The sequence below is a fragment of the Bos indicus genome, chromosome 8, assembly GCF_029378745.1.
Source record: "Bos indicus isolate NIAB-ARS_2022 breed Sahiwal x Tharparkar chromosome 8, NIAB-ARS_B.indTharparkar_mat_pri_1.0, whole genome shotgun sequence".
Taxonomy (NCBI): Eukaryota; Metazoa; Chordata; class Mammalia; order Artiodactyla; family Bovidae; genus Bos; species Bos indicus.
The window spans coordinates 89,490,540-89,508,780 of NC_091767.1; the positions used below are offsets into that span (position 1 = coordinate 89,490,540).

The 18,241-nt window shown below is 48.0% G+C and overlaps 1 long non-coding RNA gene across 1 annotated transcript in view; it reads right to left on the reverse strand.

Annotated features, from left to right (window-relative positions):
* LOC139184469 (uncharacterized) overlaps positions 1-17,373 on the reverse strand; it is an 81,577-nt gene extending 64,204 nt beyond the window's left edge. The window contains exons 1-2 of the long non-coding RNA XR_011567969.1: positions 17,216-17,373; positions 16,693-16,809 (exon numbers count right to left, since the gene is read on the reverse strand). This is a non-coding gene — a long non-coding RNA (uncharacterized lncRNA). The remainder of the gene's footprint in view (positions 1-16,692; positions 16,810-17,215) is intronic.
* Positions 17,374-18,241: the final 868 nt, after the last annotated feature.

An 18,241-nucleotide genomic window follows, 5' to 3' on the forward strand; every position in this document is an offset into this window, starting at 1 on the left:
CTGACCTTTCCCACGGTTTCAGGGCCTCACTTGTATTTTTACCAACTCCAGATCATGGTCCTGACCCCCTTGGGGTTAGAACTCCTTCCTAAATCAACAAAATCACTTTGAAACATACCCCCAAATGCCAGTACCATCATCGCCATTTCCCGCTTAGTTAAGTCACAGTCAATTTTTAAATTGTATTACGAGACTCTGGGCAGTAACCTTCTCTTCAAGCATCAGCCACATTACGGTGGAGAGTTGCTCCTGCTGGCAGGGGATGCTGGCCCCAAGGTGCATGAACGAGGCACAGAGGGCAGCCAGTGTGAGGAAGCAGTTTCCTCCGGAAAGCCTAAACTTTATTTTACATAAAAGTATATAAATTTTATATGCAACGTATAATTTTGAAATCACTAAGAATATAGCTGCATCATTTTATAGGTGATTCTTATGAAGACATATTAAGTAAAAAGGAAGAATCCAGAAGCTAAAATCCCATGGGCACAGAACAGACTTGGTCCACAGATGCTGGTTCACACACAACAGGAACATCATGGCCTCATCCTCTGCCTGCAATCAAGGAAGCTATTTTGCTATTAATGTTAAGATGTATCCTAAGTTCAGAATCATGAAAGAATCAACAAAATCCTCTTGCAGGAACCCATGAAGTTGATATGGAGCCCTCCCTTGGCCCACTGTGTGTACCAGCCCTTGGAGATCTCTGAGAGTTGGCAGTCAGAACTGCCCATGGAGCCCAAAGGTTTAGTAGAGAATTACTTTCTTTATTGAAACCTTTCACATAGCTGGTAATCAGCGTGCCCGGACCTATTGTTCATGGTAGATTTGTTCTATGTGTGTCCTGACTGGGACAGCCTGGGTGAGACAGTGGGGGCACAAACTTGCCAGAAGTGAAGTGGACATGCAGTGAATCCATGGTGTGTGTGTGTGTGTGTGTGTGTGTGTGTGTTCTGGGGCAACACGACCTAAGTCCACAGCAAGAGACCCATGTTCCTAGGGTTGTCACCCAACTAAACTTGCATCTGCCACTGACACAAAGGTTGTGGTTAAGGAAAGTACAGTGTTTATTTCAAGGCACCAAGCAAGGAGAACAGGTAGCAAATGCCAAATAAACAAACCAAAGTACCCAACAGAAACAAAACTGGGAGCCCTTGGAGCCAATGTATTGCTTAAGTTATGGTTGTGACTTAAGCAGACTTATGACTGCTCTGTCTTTGTTCCTGCATTCCTTTGCTTCTCTAATCATCAACTGCTAGGGCTTGCTTTCTTCCTCCACTCATAGATGGCCTAAGAGGTCACAGTATATTCCCATGGTCTTTTTCCTAATCATCAGTAAGCAAAGGGCTCTGGGAGGGTTCTGTCACTGGGAACCTCACTGGACGGTTTAGATAAGACGTTTTCCTAGGTCTGCTTGGTTTCAGGGTGACATCCCCTTGCCTATAGGCTGGTCACCTTCCCACCAGCCACCAGGGCAATAGAAAAGTCCCTTCAGAGTCCCTTCACAAATACCTTCTAACATGAGGGAAATTTCTGGAGTGGTGGCATGAGGAATCTTTAGTTGCATGTGGGATCTAGTTCCCCAACCAGGGATCGAGCACAGAGCACAGAGTCTTAGTCACTGGACCACCAAGGAAGTCCCAAAGGGGACAGAGGGGGCTCATCTTGGGGCTCATGATGGGGCTCATCACCATCATTCCCAAGGACACTATAGCAGTAATTTGAGGCAGGGCCTTCTTTCCTACACTTCACCAAGACCTATCACTTTATAGAAAGGGCCATAGACTATCATCACACTTAGCACCATTTCCCATCCTTTAACCATAACAAACACTAATAATGGAACCCAGAACTGCATCCAACCATGTCTCAGGGTCATTTTAGCACAGAGCTGTAAGCAATCACTAGTGATCAATCCGGGCTAGCCTCCAAAAATAGAAACTATGACTGTCCACTCCAGCACTCTTGCCTGGAAAATTCCATGGACAGAGGAGCCTGGTAGGCTGCAGTCCATGGGGTCGCTAGGAGTTGGACACGACTGAGAGACTTCCCTTTCACTTTTCACTTTCATGCACTGGAGAAGGAAATGGCAACCCACTCCAGTGTTCTTGCCTGGAGGATCCCAGAGATGGCAGAGCCTGGTTGGCTGCCGTTTGTGGGGTCGCACAGAGTCGGACACGACTGAAGCGACTTAGCATAGCATAGCATGACTGTTCTAAGGTCCAGACACTGGGTTCCAGAAGAGACAGGAAGCCAGTAAAACATGCTCTAAGTGATAAAGGGGCCAAGCAAGTTTCCACCAATGCTGAACCAAGGGGCCATCTCTGGGCAGTGGGGTTAGAGACACAGAAGGTAGCTTTTGGAGCAAAGAAAGGAGAAAATGAATGTTTACTTTTCAGGTATACCTAACATTTTGGGAAGCAACCACATCTGGTTGGCAGCTTTTCAGCAAAGAACTTGCCTTCATCCCTAAGCTGTTGCAGAAGTAAAGGAATGAGGTCCTAAAGAAAACATATCTGAGACAGAGCAGACACGACCTAAACAGTGAAGGGCTCTCACTCTCCACAACTCATCATATTTGGTCATGAGCTCAGGGAACCCCAACAAACATGAATCAGGTCAGCTACCACACTGAAAGAGCTTGGTGCCCCAAAGCTATCCAAGCAACGGAGGCTGCAGCAGAAGGCTCTGAAGTCAGATGCTTTTGCTGTGTGACCCACAGAAGTCACTTAACCTTTCTGAGCTTTAGTGTCCTGTCTATGAAATGACGAGTATGTGTCACATGGCTGTTATGAAAGTTACATGAGTGACGCTTGGAAATGCCAATTAAGTACCTGGTATACAGTGGTGCTTAATAATGTTGGGTGATGTGTTGGTTGGTTAGTTGCAATGGAAGTAGATTTGTATTAGTAACCACAAGAAGCCTGTCATTATAATCCTCCTCCCCTGTAACCTAAGTGGCAAGTGAGGTACGGAACAGGTCTTTCTTCCTGCATCTCTTTGTGTGAAGCCACTGAGATCTCCCCCACTACTGGCTTCGGCACCACGCTGGGCCCAGGAGGCTCCTCTTCACTCCCAGAATCTGTCCCTCCTCAGAATGGCAAGGTCCCTTTTTGGACGGGCATGTGATTCAAGTGCCCCAAAGCTATCCAAGCTCCTCTAAAGAAGTCAGCATGGCTGGATAAGGCATGAGGTCTTGCCCAACCAGGTCACACACTTTTATTTCACCCTCAGGTGAGTATGTAAAGACACCTGAGAATTTCTACTTTAAAAGCATCCTACAAATAGATAGCTGCTGGGAAGTTGCTATATAACAGGAAGCCAAGCCTAGTGCTCTCTGATGACCTGGGGTGGGGAGGGGAAGTAGGCTCAAGAGATAAGGGATATAAGTATAATTATGGCTGATTTGTGTTGTTGTATGGCAGAAGGCAATGACACCCCACTCCAGTACTCTTGCCTGGAAAACCTCATGGACGGAGGAGCCTGGTAGGCTGCAGTCCATGGGGTCGCTAAGAGTTGGACACGACTGAATGACTTTACTTTCACTTTTCACTTTCATGCATTGGAGAAGGAAATGGCAACCCCCTCCAGTGTTCTTGCCTGGAGAATCCCAGGGACAGGGGAGCCTGGTGAGCTGCCATCTACGGGGTCGTCGGACATGACTGAAGCGACTTAGCAGCAGTAGTAGCAGCAGCATGGCAGAAACCAACATAGCATTGTAAAGCAATTATCCTCCAAATAGAACTAAATTTTAAAAAATTTTTAAATAAATAAATAAAAGCATCCTGCATTTTCCACTAAAACCAGAACTGTTTCTCATCTTTGAAAGCAGAGGTCACCCTCACCGGCTTGCCCCAGGCTGCAGGTCTTCACAATGCAGATGGTGTCTCCACCAGTCCCCCGTTACCACCTTTCTCCTTTCTCCACTGTCCCCCATTCCCACACGCCCCCTTCTATCCCCTGGAGGTGCCATTAAGGAAGGAACAGCCCAGAAATCTGGGATCCACACAGGAAAATTATCGCAGACACGTTATTCCTGTTGACATGGAGAACTGACCTCTCAGGAGCAGCTTCCACTGTTGGCGACCCGCAAGGAGGCACTTAGTGAGACATCTAGTCTCCTTGTGGCTACAGATACTCAATGTGCCCACCTCCTTGGGTCACCTGCAACGCCTGCTTGGCAGGGACCAAAGCAAAGCATGACCCGGGAACACTGGAGACCTGTGCCCCTACGTTCACCCAGGACGTGGAGACCAGGGCTGGTTGCCTGCATCTGTGAGCTTGGAGTCCCTGTTTCCTCCCAAGAAGCCTCAGGGAGAGGTCTGTCTGTCTTGGATACACACAGGAGACACAAGAAATAATGTTTGGGGAAAATCATCTTACAACTTCTTTTAGTGACAGAAGAGACTGTTCTCTGCCTGGGTTTTAAATGTATTTGTGAAGTATATTTCTGAAGGTGGCTTGTGTTTCATGGGTCACAGCATGGATTTTTTAAATTCAAAATTAAAACTAATTTAATGCCATTATACAAACCAAGTGTTACTCTCCCTCTGTCTCACCCTCCAGCACTGGACTGGGACCTGACACCTGCCTGGCAGCCAGGCTCAATCACTGGGCAGGAAGGACCCGCTCAGGAGCGCCTCCTCACACCCCACCCTTCTGCGCCGCTCTGATCTCCTTGCTTGGCTCCGGGCTCCCCTCTTCACCACAGATCCACAGAGGGTGTGCACACTCCTCACCCAGATGCACCCGCATGCCCTGGTCCCTCCATGCACTAAGTCACGATGTGCTGTGACCCAGCAGGGCTGCGCCCCACCCTGGTCAGCTTGCTAGCAAAACAGAACAGAAACACGAGCTGCTGCAATTCTTCAGGTCTGTTCAGAAATGGACACGTCATTCCAATTGAAAAAGGAAAATCACAAAGAGCGGGTAGCAACATTCTCTTAACAAAAATAGCAGGAAAAACGCTGCTGAGAAAATAACAAAATACTGTTTCTTATAAAAGGCAAAGATGTGCTGGATGTCATGATAGGCCGGAATCATCTAGGCAGAGCCCTTCGGCACTGTGAAGACTGACCATTCTGAAGATCACACACTGGCTCCATATTGAAGCAGTCAGGCGACTGGTTGCATAAAGAGGGTGGAACCAGGAACGTCTATGAATCTGTAAGCTTAGAATTAAGGCTCATATAGAACAGCCTCCATATTACACTGTATGGTGAGGTTCTTATGTCATCTTATGTTGGTAAAGATACTAATGTCTAAAAAATTCTGAAGAAAAATTATTTTCAACTTGGAATTATAAACTCAGCAAAACACCAGTCATAAGTAAAAATAGACTAAAGACATTTTCATTCATATAATGAATCTCAAAATTGATTTTTCTTTCACCTTCCTTAAGGAACTACTAGAGATAATCTCTGGCAAAATTAGGAAGAGAGGGAAGTAAAGAAACAACAGGTCCAACCCCAAGAGTTAGGGGAAGCTCCAGGTTGAAAAATATGCCATGGGCTAGACAGCAAGCAGTTCAGATTTAATGGGTTATAGAAGTATTTGGAAGGTAAGACTCATGGGGGAAAAGGAGAACAAATGATAAAAAATTGTACCTTTGGGGACAATATAAAAATATGTGAGTAGGAAATTAAACAAGTAGAAAAAAATGAAACAATTACAACCTTCAGGAGAAACAAAAATTCTCACAAGAAAGGAAATATTCACCTGGAGCCTCAAAGAGCAATACATAGCTATACTAGTAACGTAAATATTGATTATTAATCCACCTCTCCTAGACGATGTCACAGAAGACATGGAAGAAAAATCTCTCATTGGAGAAAGCCCATTGACAATGCCTAAAATTTATCAAATCAAGAAATAACGAGGGACGTCCCTGCTGGTCCAGTGGTTAAGAATCTGCCTTCCAATACAGGGGATGTGGTTCAACCCCTGGTCGGGGAACTAAGAGCCCACAGGCCACTGGGCAACCGAGCCTGCACACTGTAACCTGAGCCTGTGATGTAGAGCCCGTGCACTACAGCGAATGATCTCAGATGCCACAAGGCACTTGTGTGCTGCAACTGAGACCCAAAGCAGCCAAATAAATGAAATGTAAAAGACAAAAAACTAGAAGAAATAATGGTATAAGTACCTTGTCTAGAAGCATGGAGGTGAGGGCCAGAAGAAACAGCTAAATAGAAGTCTAAAAGTGACTGACCTTTGAAGAATGGGGCTGGGGTACAGAGAAGGTGACCAAGGGGTCTACTATTTTTATCTTGAGACTATCGGTTCTGTTTAATACTTTCAATCACAAGTATGTTTTACATTAATAAATAAATATTTATTCATTTCAATAAATAAATATTCTTCGGAGAACGCAATGGCACCCCACTCCAGTACTCTTGCCTGGAAAATCCCATGGATGGAGGAGCCTGGTAGGCTGCAGTCCATGGGATCACTAAGAGTCGGACACGACTGAGCAACTTCACTTCCACTTTTCACTTTCATGCATTGGAGAAGGAAATGGCAGCCCACTCCAGTGTTCTTCCCTGGAGAATCCCAGGGATGGGGGAGCCTGGTGGGCTGCCATCTATGGGGTGGCACAGAGTTGGACACGACTGAAGTGACTTAGCAGTAGCAGCAATGATGACCAAGCTGAAATTTGTCTGTGAAAAGGCAGAAAGAGGAAGGGCCACAATTAGGGATCAAGGCAATAAAGTACCTTTACAGAGGCCAGAGGGCAAGGACTCTGAGGACAAGTGAAGACAAACTCTTGGAGACAGGCACAAAACCCAGGTGGGAAGGAGGAGATGGGGGCTGATAAAGATACCCAGAAAGGTCTGTATCAAACTTGGTAATGATTCAAAATGAAATGTCTTGACTTTACTCCTTTATACTTTTCTAATCAATGCTGGGGAATATTTTTTCCTAGTATTCCTTGACATCTGATAGAGAGGAGAATTTGTAATGCGCTGCTGCTGCTGCATTTATGCACAGGACTGTGATATGTTCAAGGAAACTTCAAGCAACAAAAATCCAAGAAATGAAATTCCTAGCCATGAGAATAACATGACTACTGGAGAAAACTGTGCATGCAACCATTAAGTATTTTCTTGGATTCAAAGGGATGTTAATACAACTTCTCAGGGGGGAAAAAAAAAAAAACCTACCTAGGATAATTGCGCAGAATTGACTAATTTTCCAAGACAATAACAGAATTTTCTTCTTCATCTAGGTTTTAAGTGATGTGTCTGCTCCAAAAACTTAAGGAACTAGTTTGTCAGCGAAAGTCTTTGTTGATGTGTTAGGTTGTTTCTCTATTTCCGGCGTGCATACATTTGAGAAAGGACAGAGCTATGGAAGGTGCTCAGTTGTGTCCGACTCTTTGTGACCCCAAGGACTATAGAATCCATCGAATTCTCCAGAATACTGGAGTGGGTAGCCTTTCCCTTCTCCAGGGGATCTTCCCCTTCTCCAGGGGATCTTCCCAACTCAGGGATCCAACTGGGGTCTCCTGCATTGCAGGCGGATTCTTTACCAGCTGAGCTACCAAGGAAGCCCCATAAAATGAAGAGGGAATTGCTTTCTCATTATTTTGTTAATTTGGTGCTTAATGCCCTATAAGCAGTGATGTTTGTGTCTCACTTATGGGAAACGGCTTGCAAACATGGCTGATAATTTGTCTCCGTGTTCACACCCTCAGGCAGCCTCCTCCCACACTGACTTTGGGTAGAGCCACCAATGGAAAGATACTGAATGTGATGCAAACGGACTTGACTGAGTTGCATCTGCTTGGCACCCCCGAATTCCTGTGGGAATGAACTCAAGTGAGCCTGCTGGGGGATTAGCCGCCACAAGGAACAGAACCACAGTGCCCAGATGCCCGTCTGCCATCTGACCACAGATATGTGGGAGAGTCCAGCAGAGACCACTGAGTTGGCGCCAGAGTCTCTTAGACTTGTAAACAGTAGAAAATAACTGCTGTTTTCTACCTGTACATTTTGGGATGCTTCTTGTGCAGTGAAAGCTAACCATGCAATTCCTCGCTTAAGCTGCTCCTCTAATGAGCAGTTCAATCTTCACCGCCACCCCCCCCCAAAAAAAGTCCGTTTCCTTTTAGAAAGATATAGCTACAGAGTCACAAAGAGCAAAATTCTCACAACTCAAATATTCTTCCAGAATCCAGGTGAGAGGATGACAGAACTAGCAAGTGAGAGCTCAAAGGGAGCTCTCGATTAACAGGAAAAGATGTCAGGGCCTCCCATACGGACATATCCCAAATACCACTGTCCTCCACAGGTTCACATTTGCCGACACCAACCACAACCATTGTCATCTTGATCAGGGTTAGGAATCACCTTTAAATAACACCTTCTCAACTGTAAAGAAGACTCTTGAGAGTCCCTTGGATTGCAAGGAGAACAAACCAGTCCATCCTAAAGGAAATCAAATCAATCCTGAATACTCATTAGAGGTTCATTGATGCTGAGGCTGAAGCTCCAATACTTTGGCCAACTGATATGAAGAGTTGATGCATTGGAAAAGACCCTGATGCTGGGAAAGATTGAAAGTAGGAGGAGAAGGTGACGACAGAGAATGAGACGGTTGGATGGCATCACCTACTCAATGGACATGAGTTTAAGCACACTCCAGGAGATAGTGAAGGACAGGAAAGCCTGGTGTGCTGCAGTCCATGGGGCCACAGAGAGTCAGACACCACCGAGTGAGGGAACAACAACTGAAGAGAAAGGCTTACGTGTCAGCAAGTGCTCTGTGCAGCGAAGTCCATTCAAAATACACTTTTATCAATTTGGAAACAAGGCATTCACAAATAAATGAGCTAATAGAAGAGTTACCTCATTTAAAATCACCAACATTCACTATTAAGTTAAAAAGAATGAGTGACGCTATCGATTTGACCAAAAATTTCCTGTTCTTTCCATAAAATGTACAGAAAACTCCAACAAACGTTTTGGCCAAACCAATGTTTGCTTGTATTGTCTTTGACTCCCCCCAACTTTGGAGCTCATCGATCAGGAGCCGAGCAGAAGCCGCATCCTGCCCAGGCCTCCCCCACTTCCTCGCTGCTCCAGTTGCCATCCTCCCCTCCCCACAGCGCTTGAAGACAGAAGGTTTTCCAGAAGGGATGGGCAGTGGCAGGCCTGGAAAACTAAACTGTCAGGTGGTGGAAGTCAGTGCATTTAAAGGCCAGTGTTGGACTTGTACGAATTACAAAGGTGCAGATAACCTCAACGAGGAAAGCCTGGCAGGCCCACCTTAACAGGTGATCCAAGTTGGCACCCGTGGTGTGACACCGACATCACGGGACTCACAACATGATGCACCGCGGAGGAGACTGTCATGTATGATATTCTCACCCAAAATGCATGACCTAAACTGAATTGTGAGAAAACATCGGACAAACCCAAATTGAGGAACATGTGACCAATCCCAGCCATTGATCTTCAAAAGTCTCAAGGTTGTGAAAGACAAAGAAAGGCAGAGGAACATTCCAGAGTAAAACAGCCAAGGACACATGTTGACTAAATATAACGTGAGACCGGGCTGGGTGCTGGCCCAGAAAAAGACATTCGCAGAGCCATGGGTGATATCTGAATGAGGTTCATGGACTTGTTCACAGTCCTGCATAACGGCAGAGTCCCTGGTTTGACCATTGTCAGGGACTAATCTGTTCTCAGTTGCATCTGACTCCTTGCAGCTCCATGGACTATAGCTCCTCTGTCAGTGGAATTTTCCAGGCAAGAACACTGGAGTGGGTTTCCGTTTCCTATGCTAGGGGATCTTCCTGACCCAGGGATTGAACCCATATCTCTTGCATCTCCTGCATTGGCAAGCAGACTCTTTACCACTGAGCCACCTGGGAAGCCCCACATTAACTCACGCAAAGATGCTAACACTAGGGGAACAGATGGAAATTCTCTGCTCTCATTAGGCAACTTTGAGTCCAAAGTCAATTCAAAATAATGTTTTTACAATTTTTTAATAAAATCTCTTCAAATTTTAATAAGAAGAAAGGAGAGAGGAGAAGGGGAGGGGAGGAGTAGCAGAAGGAGGAGGGGAGGAGGAAAAGGAGGAGAGAGAGCCGTATTCAGCTGCCTTTCATCCGCTGATGCCAAGGGAAGGAAGACTCACTGACTCCCCAAGTCAGTGCTGAGTGTCCGATGCTGAGCTATGAAAAGGCAGCATCAGTGAAGGTGGTGATAGGAGGGGACAGAGACCACCCGTGTGTCCCCCAGCTTTGCCTTCTGACAGGGACAAATGTATCACATTTGCCTACTTGCCCAAATCTCGATGATCCGAACCCCCTTCTCCACATACGTAGCAAGAAAGCCAGTCTTTGGTCCCCAGGCCCCCTCATCCCTTCCTCGGTTCCTGGGTGGGGATGTAGTGACTGTCCAGCCAAAGCAGACGGACTTCCCACCCACTGTCTGCTGGGCCCAGCTCTAAGTACACAGGCCCTCTGCCCTGCCCACCATAGTCCCGACAGTCTGGATGAAGCTCACCTCTCTGAAGCTGTCCCCTCAAAGCCCTGGACTCGTTAGGTTCCCTCCCCGGATTCCAGATTATAAAGCTGACCCTCTGATCTGCTCCTGGCTCTGTATGTGCCTCTCTGAGATGCAGGTGGCTGCCCATGCAGGGGCCACCAGGGGGCAGTGTGAACACATCACAGGCCAGCCCTGCCACATCCTCAGGTCACGCCTCCGTGTTTCACACAGGAAGCCAGCACACCCAGGAGAAGGAAAAGCACCGACCTGCTGGCCAGTGGTGGGCCTGCAGTTCAGTTCAGTTCAGTCGTGTCCAACTCTGCAACCCCACGGACTGCAGCACGCCAGGCCTCCCTGTCCATCACCAAGTCCCGGAGCTTACTCAAACTCATGTCCATTGAGTCGGGGATGCCATCCAGCCATCTCATCCTCTGTCATCCCCTTCTCCTCTGGCCTTCAGTCTTTCCGGACTGCAGGTTATTTCTATTCTCTTCTGTCTTCTTTTGTATTTTCCACATTTTCTATCGTTAATAAATAACTTTCACAACCAAATCAATTTCAGGCTAGGTCAATAGAGGTTTCTTTTTTTATGCATCATCCATACCCACATGTTGCAAATTGACACATTTCCCCTACAAAGACCCTGAGTGGAGCCGTGGGCACTACAGACGTTCCCCCCTCAAGGGGAGCCACACACCTGAAGCGCTGTGCCAGGCTGTCCTGGGCCACCTGGATCCAGGAGCCCCTCCCTTGGCCAAGGTTGCTCTGTCCCCACATGCCCAGTTACCTTGTTGTAGATGAATCCCATTTCTTCTTATAAGTTAAAACACCTGCCCTTTGCATTCTTGAGGATTTTTCTGGGGACTATTCTACCCAACTTTCCTTCAGAGCAATCAGTGCCCAAATTCTCAGTTACTGAGTCTTCCCGATTTCCCACCTTCCACCTCAGCTGTGGCAAGGCTGAAGGCTGAGCCTCATGGGGACTGGTGACCATGCTGGGATGGCCTGAGGCTCTCAGCGGCCTCCTGTGCGGCAGCCAGCCCTGTACTCGGGGTCACCGGGTCCCCTCAGGCCCTGTGTTCTCCTCAGAGGCCTCACATCCAGAGGCTTCCCCAACGTCCTTGTGGGGCATCTGTGCCCCTGTCCAGGAAGGCACCAAAAACACCCCCACACCAGCTGCCCTCGTGGGCTCTCAGGGCTGGGAAGGAGCAGGAGGTTGGTCCACCCCTTCTGGCCTGGAGCCCCTGTACCCCATAGTGCCCCCCAAGATCACCTGCATACCCCATCCTCACGCAGGAGATGACAGCTTCACCCCGGACACCAGGTGTGACCTCAGACCCACGTCACTGAGTGTACAACCAGCCCTCTCCTCACACACAGGCAGCAGCTGGGTCCCCTGCACTTTCAAAGGCGAAACCGTCTCATTTCTCCTCCGAAATAACACAGTACTGATACAGAGACGGTGTTCAGGCTGACTCTTAAACTCTAACTTAGACCTTGAAGCTGCAGTAAGCCATGAAGTGTGAGGAAAAGCCATTAACAGGGGGAAATAAGCACAAAGGAAAAGAACCTTAGAGTCAGTTCTTCATCCTAATGCCAAGAATCGCTCAGAAATCCATGCAGTGTCTCACTTCTAGAGAGGGGATCCCGGTGACCCTGAGTACTGGGCTGACCGCTGCACAGGAGGCCGCTGTCTAGGACCCCGACAGGCACTCCCCGTTACCGGCGCAGCTGTCTATGTATTTCAACATGTTTCCGCACAACTGTCTCCTCCTCTCCTCCCCTCCCCACTTCCCCATCCTTCCCTCTTTCTGTCCCCCATTTGCCCTCCTTCACACCTGCCTCTGTGACCATCCTTCTCTCATACCTCCCTCTGTCTCTCCTGCCCCAGGCTCCTGGTCCCCAGGCTCCTGGTCCCCAGGCTCCAGCCCGCCTTCCCGCCCTCCTGCCCACCACCCCCCACCCAGTAGCATCTCAGCTGCCTCTGGACGATACAATGTGGGTCACACAGGCCCTACCTCAACATCTGCCCATGAGGTCTTGGCCACAAGCCTAAATGCAGACTCATTTCAGGTGGGAACCTGGAACCCTGCCCACCGCCGTGTGAGGGGACGGTTGACCCTTCTTTGCTGAAACTCTTTCCATGTGCCCAGGTCAAGAGGAAGCATTTCATGGAGACACTCTGGCAGGGTCATGACAGGATGGGGTCCTGAGGAGGCCCGCAACCCCAGACGCCTGCACCTAGGCAGCCTCAGAAATAGAGCAGAGGCCACCTTGCCTCCCACGGCCCAGGCTCTCCAAGTCGCCTACGGTCCCACAAAGAACAGAACTCTGCTTGTTTCTAATTTCTGGGGGATGCCCTCGCACCACGTAAGGAGCCATGAGTTGAACAGAATCCTCCTAGGGCACCTGGGCGGAGAAGGCAATGGCACCCCACTCCAGTACTCTTGCCTGGAAAATCCCGTGGATGGAGGAGCCTGGAAGGCTGCAGTCCATGGAGTCGCTGAGGGTCAGACACGACTGAGCGACTTCACTTTCACTTTTCACTTTCATGCATTGGAGAAGGAAATGGCAACCCACTCCAGTGTTCTTGCCTGGAGAATCCCAGGGACGGGGGAGCCTGGTGGGCTGCCGTCTATGGGGTCGCACAGAGTCAGACACAACTGAAGCGACTTAGCAGCAGCAGCAGCAGCAGGGCACCTGGGACTTCTCCACACACTCCAGCCCGCAGCCTCCAAAATGAGAAAGGAGGAGCCAGCGGCCGAAGCAGGTATGAAAGCTGAGACACCAGGTGCGCCCCAGCCCACCCCTGGGACCCTCTCAGGAGGGCCCAGCAGGCCTGGATAAATCCTTGGCCGGGGGGATCGGGTGCTGCCTAGTCCAGGAGTGGGAGGGCTCGAGCTTCCCCCCTGCTTCCTTCCTCACTCCCTCACCTGAATCACGAGAATGAAAGGGGAACTTAACAGCAAATCTTTCGGTAATCTTTTTTAAGCTTCAAAATGTGGTTTAAAAAATCAATTAAGGAATTCTACAAGGAAAAAAAATGGTTTCAAGTAAGTCATCTGACATGAGCCAGGTGTGACCCAGAACACCAATAAAATCTCTGTCCTTGGGGTCTGTGCTCAAACTACTCAGCCCCTGTCAGGACCTCCACTCCAGTTTGCAGAACACCTGGGGCGTCTCACTCAACCTTTGCAGGAACTCCTTCAAGTCCAGCAAACACTGCCACCAGGCTGGCAATTTCCCTCCATTCAGATTAGCCAAAAAACTCTTCTTCTCAGGGACTCCACCTTGAATAACCAGTGGTATGGAGCAGCTGCTATGCTGATGTCAGTTCCTGGAGGTAGAAGTTCCCAGTGGAATTTAGAGATGATGAATCCAAATTCTGGGGAGTTGGCTCAGTGGATGTGTAAGGAAATGCAAAATAATATGAAAAGACCAAAAGATACAATCCCTTGGTTATTGTTCTATGTGAGAGCTAAAAATGAAAAGGCTAAGCTTAGCTTATGGCTGGGGAACCACAGCCTCTTGTCTCCGGGCCCTCAGTGGAGGATATGCTGGGGATTCAGACGCAGACCCAACTCAAATTACTGCGTCTAGTCTCAGAGCAATATCCAAGGGAAAAAGGTGTGCCGAAATAGCACATGACAAGGAAGGCTGATGGCCAAAGGAAGGGGCATAAATGAGGGGAGAGCCGCAGGACTCGTGCCATGGAATGGAAATCCTGAAACAGTTACGAAGAAATGGGGTGAATAAAACAGCTATTGATGGCCTAAATGAAGGTCTTCTGCAGCCCTCTTGGAGGGTGACTGGACCAATGAGAGCCCCTGCTGGTTCCCTAAACAAAGCTGCTTTATATACTCCAGTTTGGAGGAATTTGGAAAGATCCAAGCCAAAAATGGCAACAGGAAAAAATCATATCAGCTGTCATCTGTGGTGAACGTAAAGTTGCTCAGTTGTGTTTGACTCTTTGTGACCCCAAGGACTGTAGCCTGCCAGGCGCCTCTGTCCATGGGATTCTCCAAGCAAGAATACTGGAGTAGGTTGCCATGCCCTTCTCCAGAGAATCTTCCCAACCCAGGGATCAAACTCAGGTCTCCTGCATTGCAGGAGGGTTCTTACTGTTGGAACCACCAGGTTAACCTGTGGTGATGCTCCTGCAATTGAATTAAGAGAAAGAGTGACAAAAAGGCCAGACTCCCTTGCTTCAGTCTCCTACTGAGTACTTTTTCCAGTCCAGCGTTTCTCATGATGTACTCTGCATATAAGTTAAATAAACAGGGTGACAATATACAGCCTTGACGAACTCCTTTTCCTATTTGGAACCAGTCTGTTGTTCCATGTCCAGTTCTAACTGTTGCTTCCTGACCTGCATACAAATTTCTCAAGAGGCAGGTCAGGTGGTCTGGTATTCCCATCTCTTTCAGAATTTTCCACAGTTTATTGGGATCCACACAGTCAAAGGCTTTGGCATAGTCAATAAAGCAGAAATAGATGCTTTTCTGGAACTCTCTTGCTTTTTCCATGATCCAGTGGATGTTGGCAATTTGATCTCTGGTTCCTCTGCCTTTTCTAAAACCAGCTTGAACATCAGGAAGTTCACGGTTCACATATTGCCGAAGCCTGGCTTGGAGAATTTTGAGCATTACTTTACTAGCGTGTGAGATGAGTGCAATTGTGCGGTAGTTTGAGCATTCTTTGGCATTGCCTTTCTTTGGGATTGGAATGAAAACTGACCTTTTCCAGTCCTGTGGACACTGCTGAGTTTTCCAAATTTGCTGGCATATTGAGTATAGCACTTTCACAGCATCATCTTTCAGGATTTGAAATAGCTCAACTGGAATTCTATTACCTCCACTAGCTTTGTTCATAGTGATGCTTCCTAAGGCCCACTTGACTTCACATTCCAGGATGTCTGGCTCTAGATCAGCGATCACACCATCGTGATTATCTGGGTCGTGAAGCTCTTTTTTGTACAGTTTTTCTGTGTATTCTTGCCATCTCTTCTTAATATCTTGTGCTTCTGTTAGGTCCATACCATTTCTGTCCTTTATCGAGCTCATCTTTGCATGAAATGTTCCTTTGGTATCTCTGATTTTCTTGAAGAGATCCCTAGTCTTTTCCATTCTGTTGTTTTCCTCTATTTCTTTGCATTGATCGCTGAAGAAGGCTTTCTTATCTCTTCTTGCTATTCTTTGGAACTCTGCATTCAGATGTTTATATCTTTCCTTTTCTCCTTTGCTTTTCACTTCTCTTCTTTTCACAGCTATTTGTAAGGCCTCCCCAGACAGCCATTTTGCTTTTTTGCATTTTTTTTCCATGGGAATGGTCTGGATCCCTGTCTCCTGTACAATGTCACGAACCTCATTCCATAAGTTCAAATACAAATCTGCTGCTGCTGCTGCTAAGTCGCTTCAGTCGTGTCCGACTCTGTGCGACCCCACAGACGGCAGCCCACCAGGCTCCCCCGTCCCTGGGATTCTCCAGGCAAGAACACTGGAGTGGGTTGCCCTTTCCTTCTCCAGTGCATGAAAGTGAAAAGTGAAAGTGAAGTCGCTCAGTCGTGTCCAACTCTAGCGACCCCATGGACTGCAGCCCACCAGGCTCCTCCGTCCATGGGATTTTCCAGGCAAGAGTACTGGAGTGGGGTGCCATTGCCTTCTCCTCAAATACAATCAGGACAAGCCAAATGAAGAGATGCATAGCATGAAATCTGGGGGGGTCCCCAACACAGAGCTTCTGTGTAACACTCTTCCTACATGTCAGGCTACACCACGTCCTAGCACATCGCATGTTCACCAACCAGGGGGCAGCAGGAAGCTTTGGTGTCCAGAGTTTTCATTGGAGTTTAATGACATCATCATTGAATGATGAATCGTTGGTCAGCCAGGTGGTTGAAACCAATCTCCAGCCACTCCCCTCCCCCTGCCCTGGAGGGTGGGAAGTCTGGCTGATGGGGGCTCTAAGCCCCAACCCTCTAATCATGTGGTTGGTGCTTCTAGATTGACCACCCCATTCTGATGGATTCTATGCATCCATCATGAGTCTCCTCAGTACATAAACTTACATGTGGTCCAAGGGCTCATTACCAATAAGACACTCCTATCATTCAGGAATTCCTAAGGGTTTAAAAGCTCCATGCCAGGATCCCAGGACAAAGACTAGATGTATCCTTTATTATACAACAGGTACTTACCCCTAAGGGCTTCCTTGGTGGCTCAGTGGTAAAGAACCCGCCGGCCAATGCAGGTTCGATCCGTGGGTTGGGAAGATCCCCTGGAGAAGGAAATGGCAACCTCTCCAGTATTCTTGCCTGGAAAATTCCGTGGACAGAAGAGACTGGGGTCACAAAAGAGTCAAACACGATTTAGTGACTAAACAACAATTTACCCCTAAACCCAATCAGAGGGTCTGCAGCCACAGAGGCTATCCAAGAAGGCTGCTGCCTCATGCTCAAAACCATTTCTCTGTGACTAGACGATCTGACTGAAGTCTGCAAGAAGATGTGTGTGGGTGGGGTGTGATCCTGAGGGAATCTGGCCTGCAGCTCCAGGCAGCAGTTTATCTGGTGTGATGTCCCCCACGTTCTCAGGGCTTCCCAGGTGGCACTAGTGGTAAAGAATCCACCTGACAATGCAGGAGATATGAGACCTGGGTTGATCCCTGGGTCGGGAAGATCCCCTGGAGAAGGACACGGCAACCCACTCCAGTTTTCTTACCTGGAGAATCCCCATGGACAGAGGAGCCTGGTGGGCTACAGTCCATAGGGTCGCAAAGAGTCAGACAGAACTGAAGTAACCTAACACGCACATATGCCCTGCGTGCTCAAGGCTAGACTCCAAGGTGCCACCAGATGGTTCAAAGCCCTTGATGAATTTTCCAGGACAGGACTAAATGCACTGACCTGGGAGTTAGCCGCTGAGTTAACTTGACCCTTGCCTGGAAACAGCAACTCTGCCATGGCAACCACCACAACAGGTCCCACTCACCGCACTCACATCCAGGTTACCCAGGCAGCCAACAGCCTCAAATGGTGTGAGGACAGAAGAGGGTTTCAACCAGCAAGGAAACGCTAGTTCCAAGTTCTGCCGGCTAGCTCAGCAGCTTCTACGATTTTCCCACCCGCAGGCCTCAGTGCTAGACTATACAAGAGGCCCTTTCCCACACACATCCAACTCTGAGCATTTAAAGGCATCAAGCCAGCACGGGGTTCCTCCAGTTAAACTTGACATTCTTTGAAGAATGAGAGAATCATAATGAATGAGTATTATTCATTTATTAACAAGTGAATAATAGCATTGGTCAAAATAATAGCAAACACTTATATAGTATTTATTCTTTACTGGATGCTGTTCTTCCAAGTCTGTGTGTGTTGTTCATCCATTTAATCCCCAATAGCCTGGAGAATCCCAGGGACGGGGGAGCCTGGTGGGCTGCCATCTATGGGGTCGCACAGAGTTGGACACAACTGAAGCAACTTAAAAGCAGCAGCAGCCTTATAAAAGAGGTGTGATAATACTGCAATTTTACAAGTGAGGAAGGTGAGGCCTGACAAAGTGAACAAAGACACCTAAGAGGTTCTGTCTCAATACAGATTTTAACCCTAGGCATCATACTCCCTGGGGCTTCCCAGATGGCGCTAGTGGTAAAGAACCCTCCTGCCAAGGCAGGAGACAAAAGATACTGGATTTGATCCCTGAGTAGGGAAGATCCCCAGGAGGAGGTCATGTCAACCCACTCCAGTA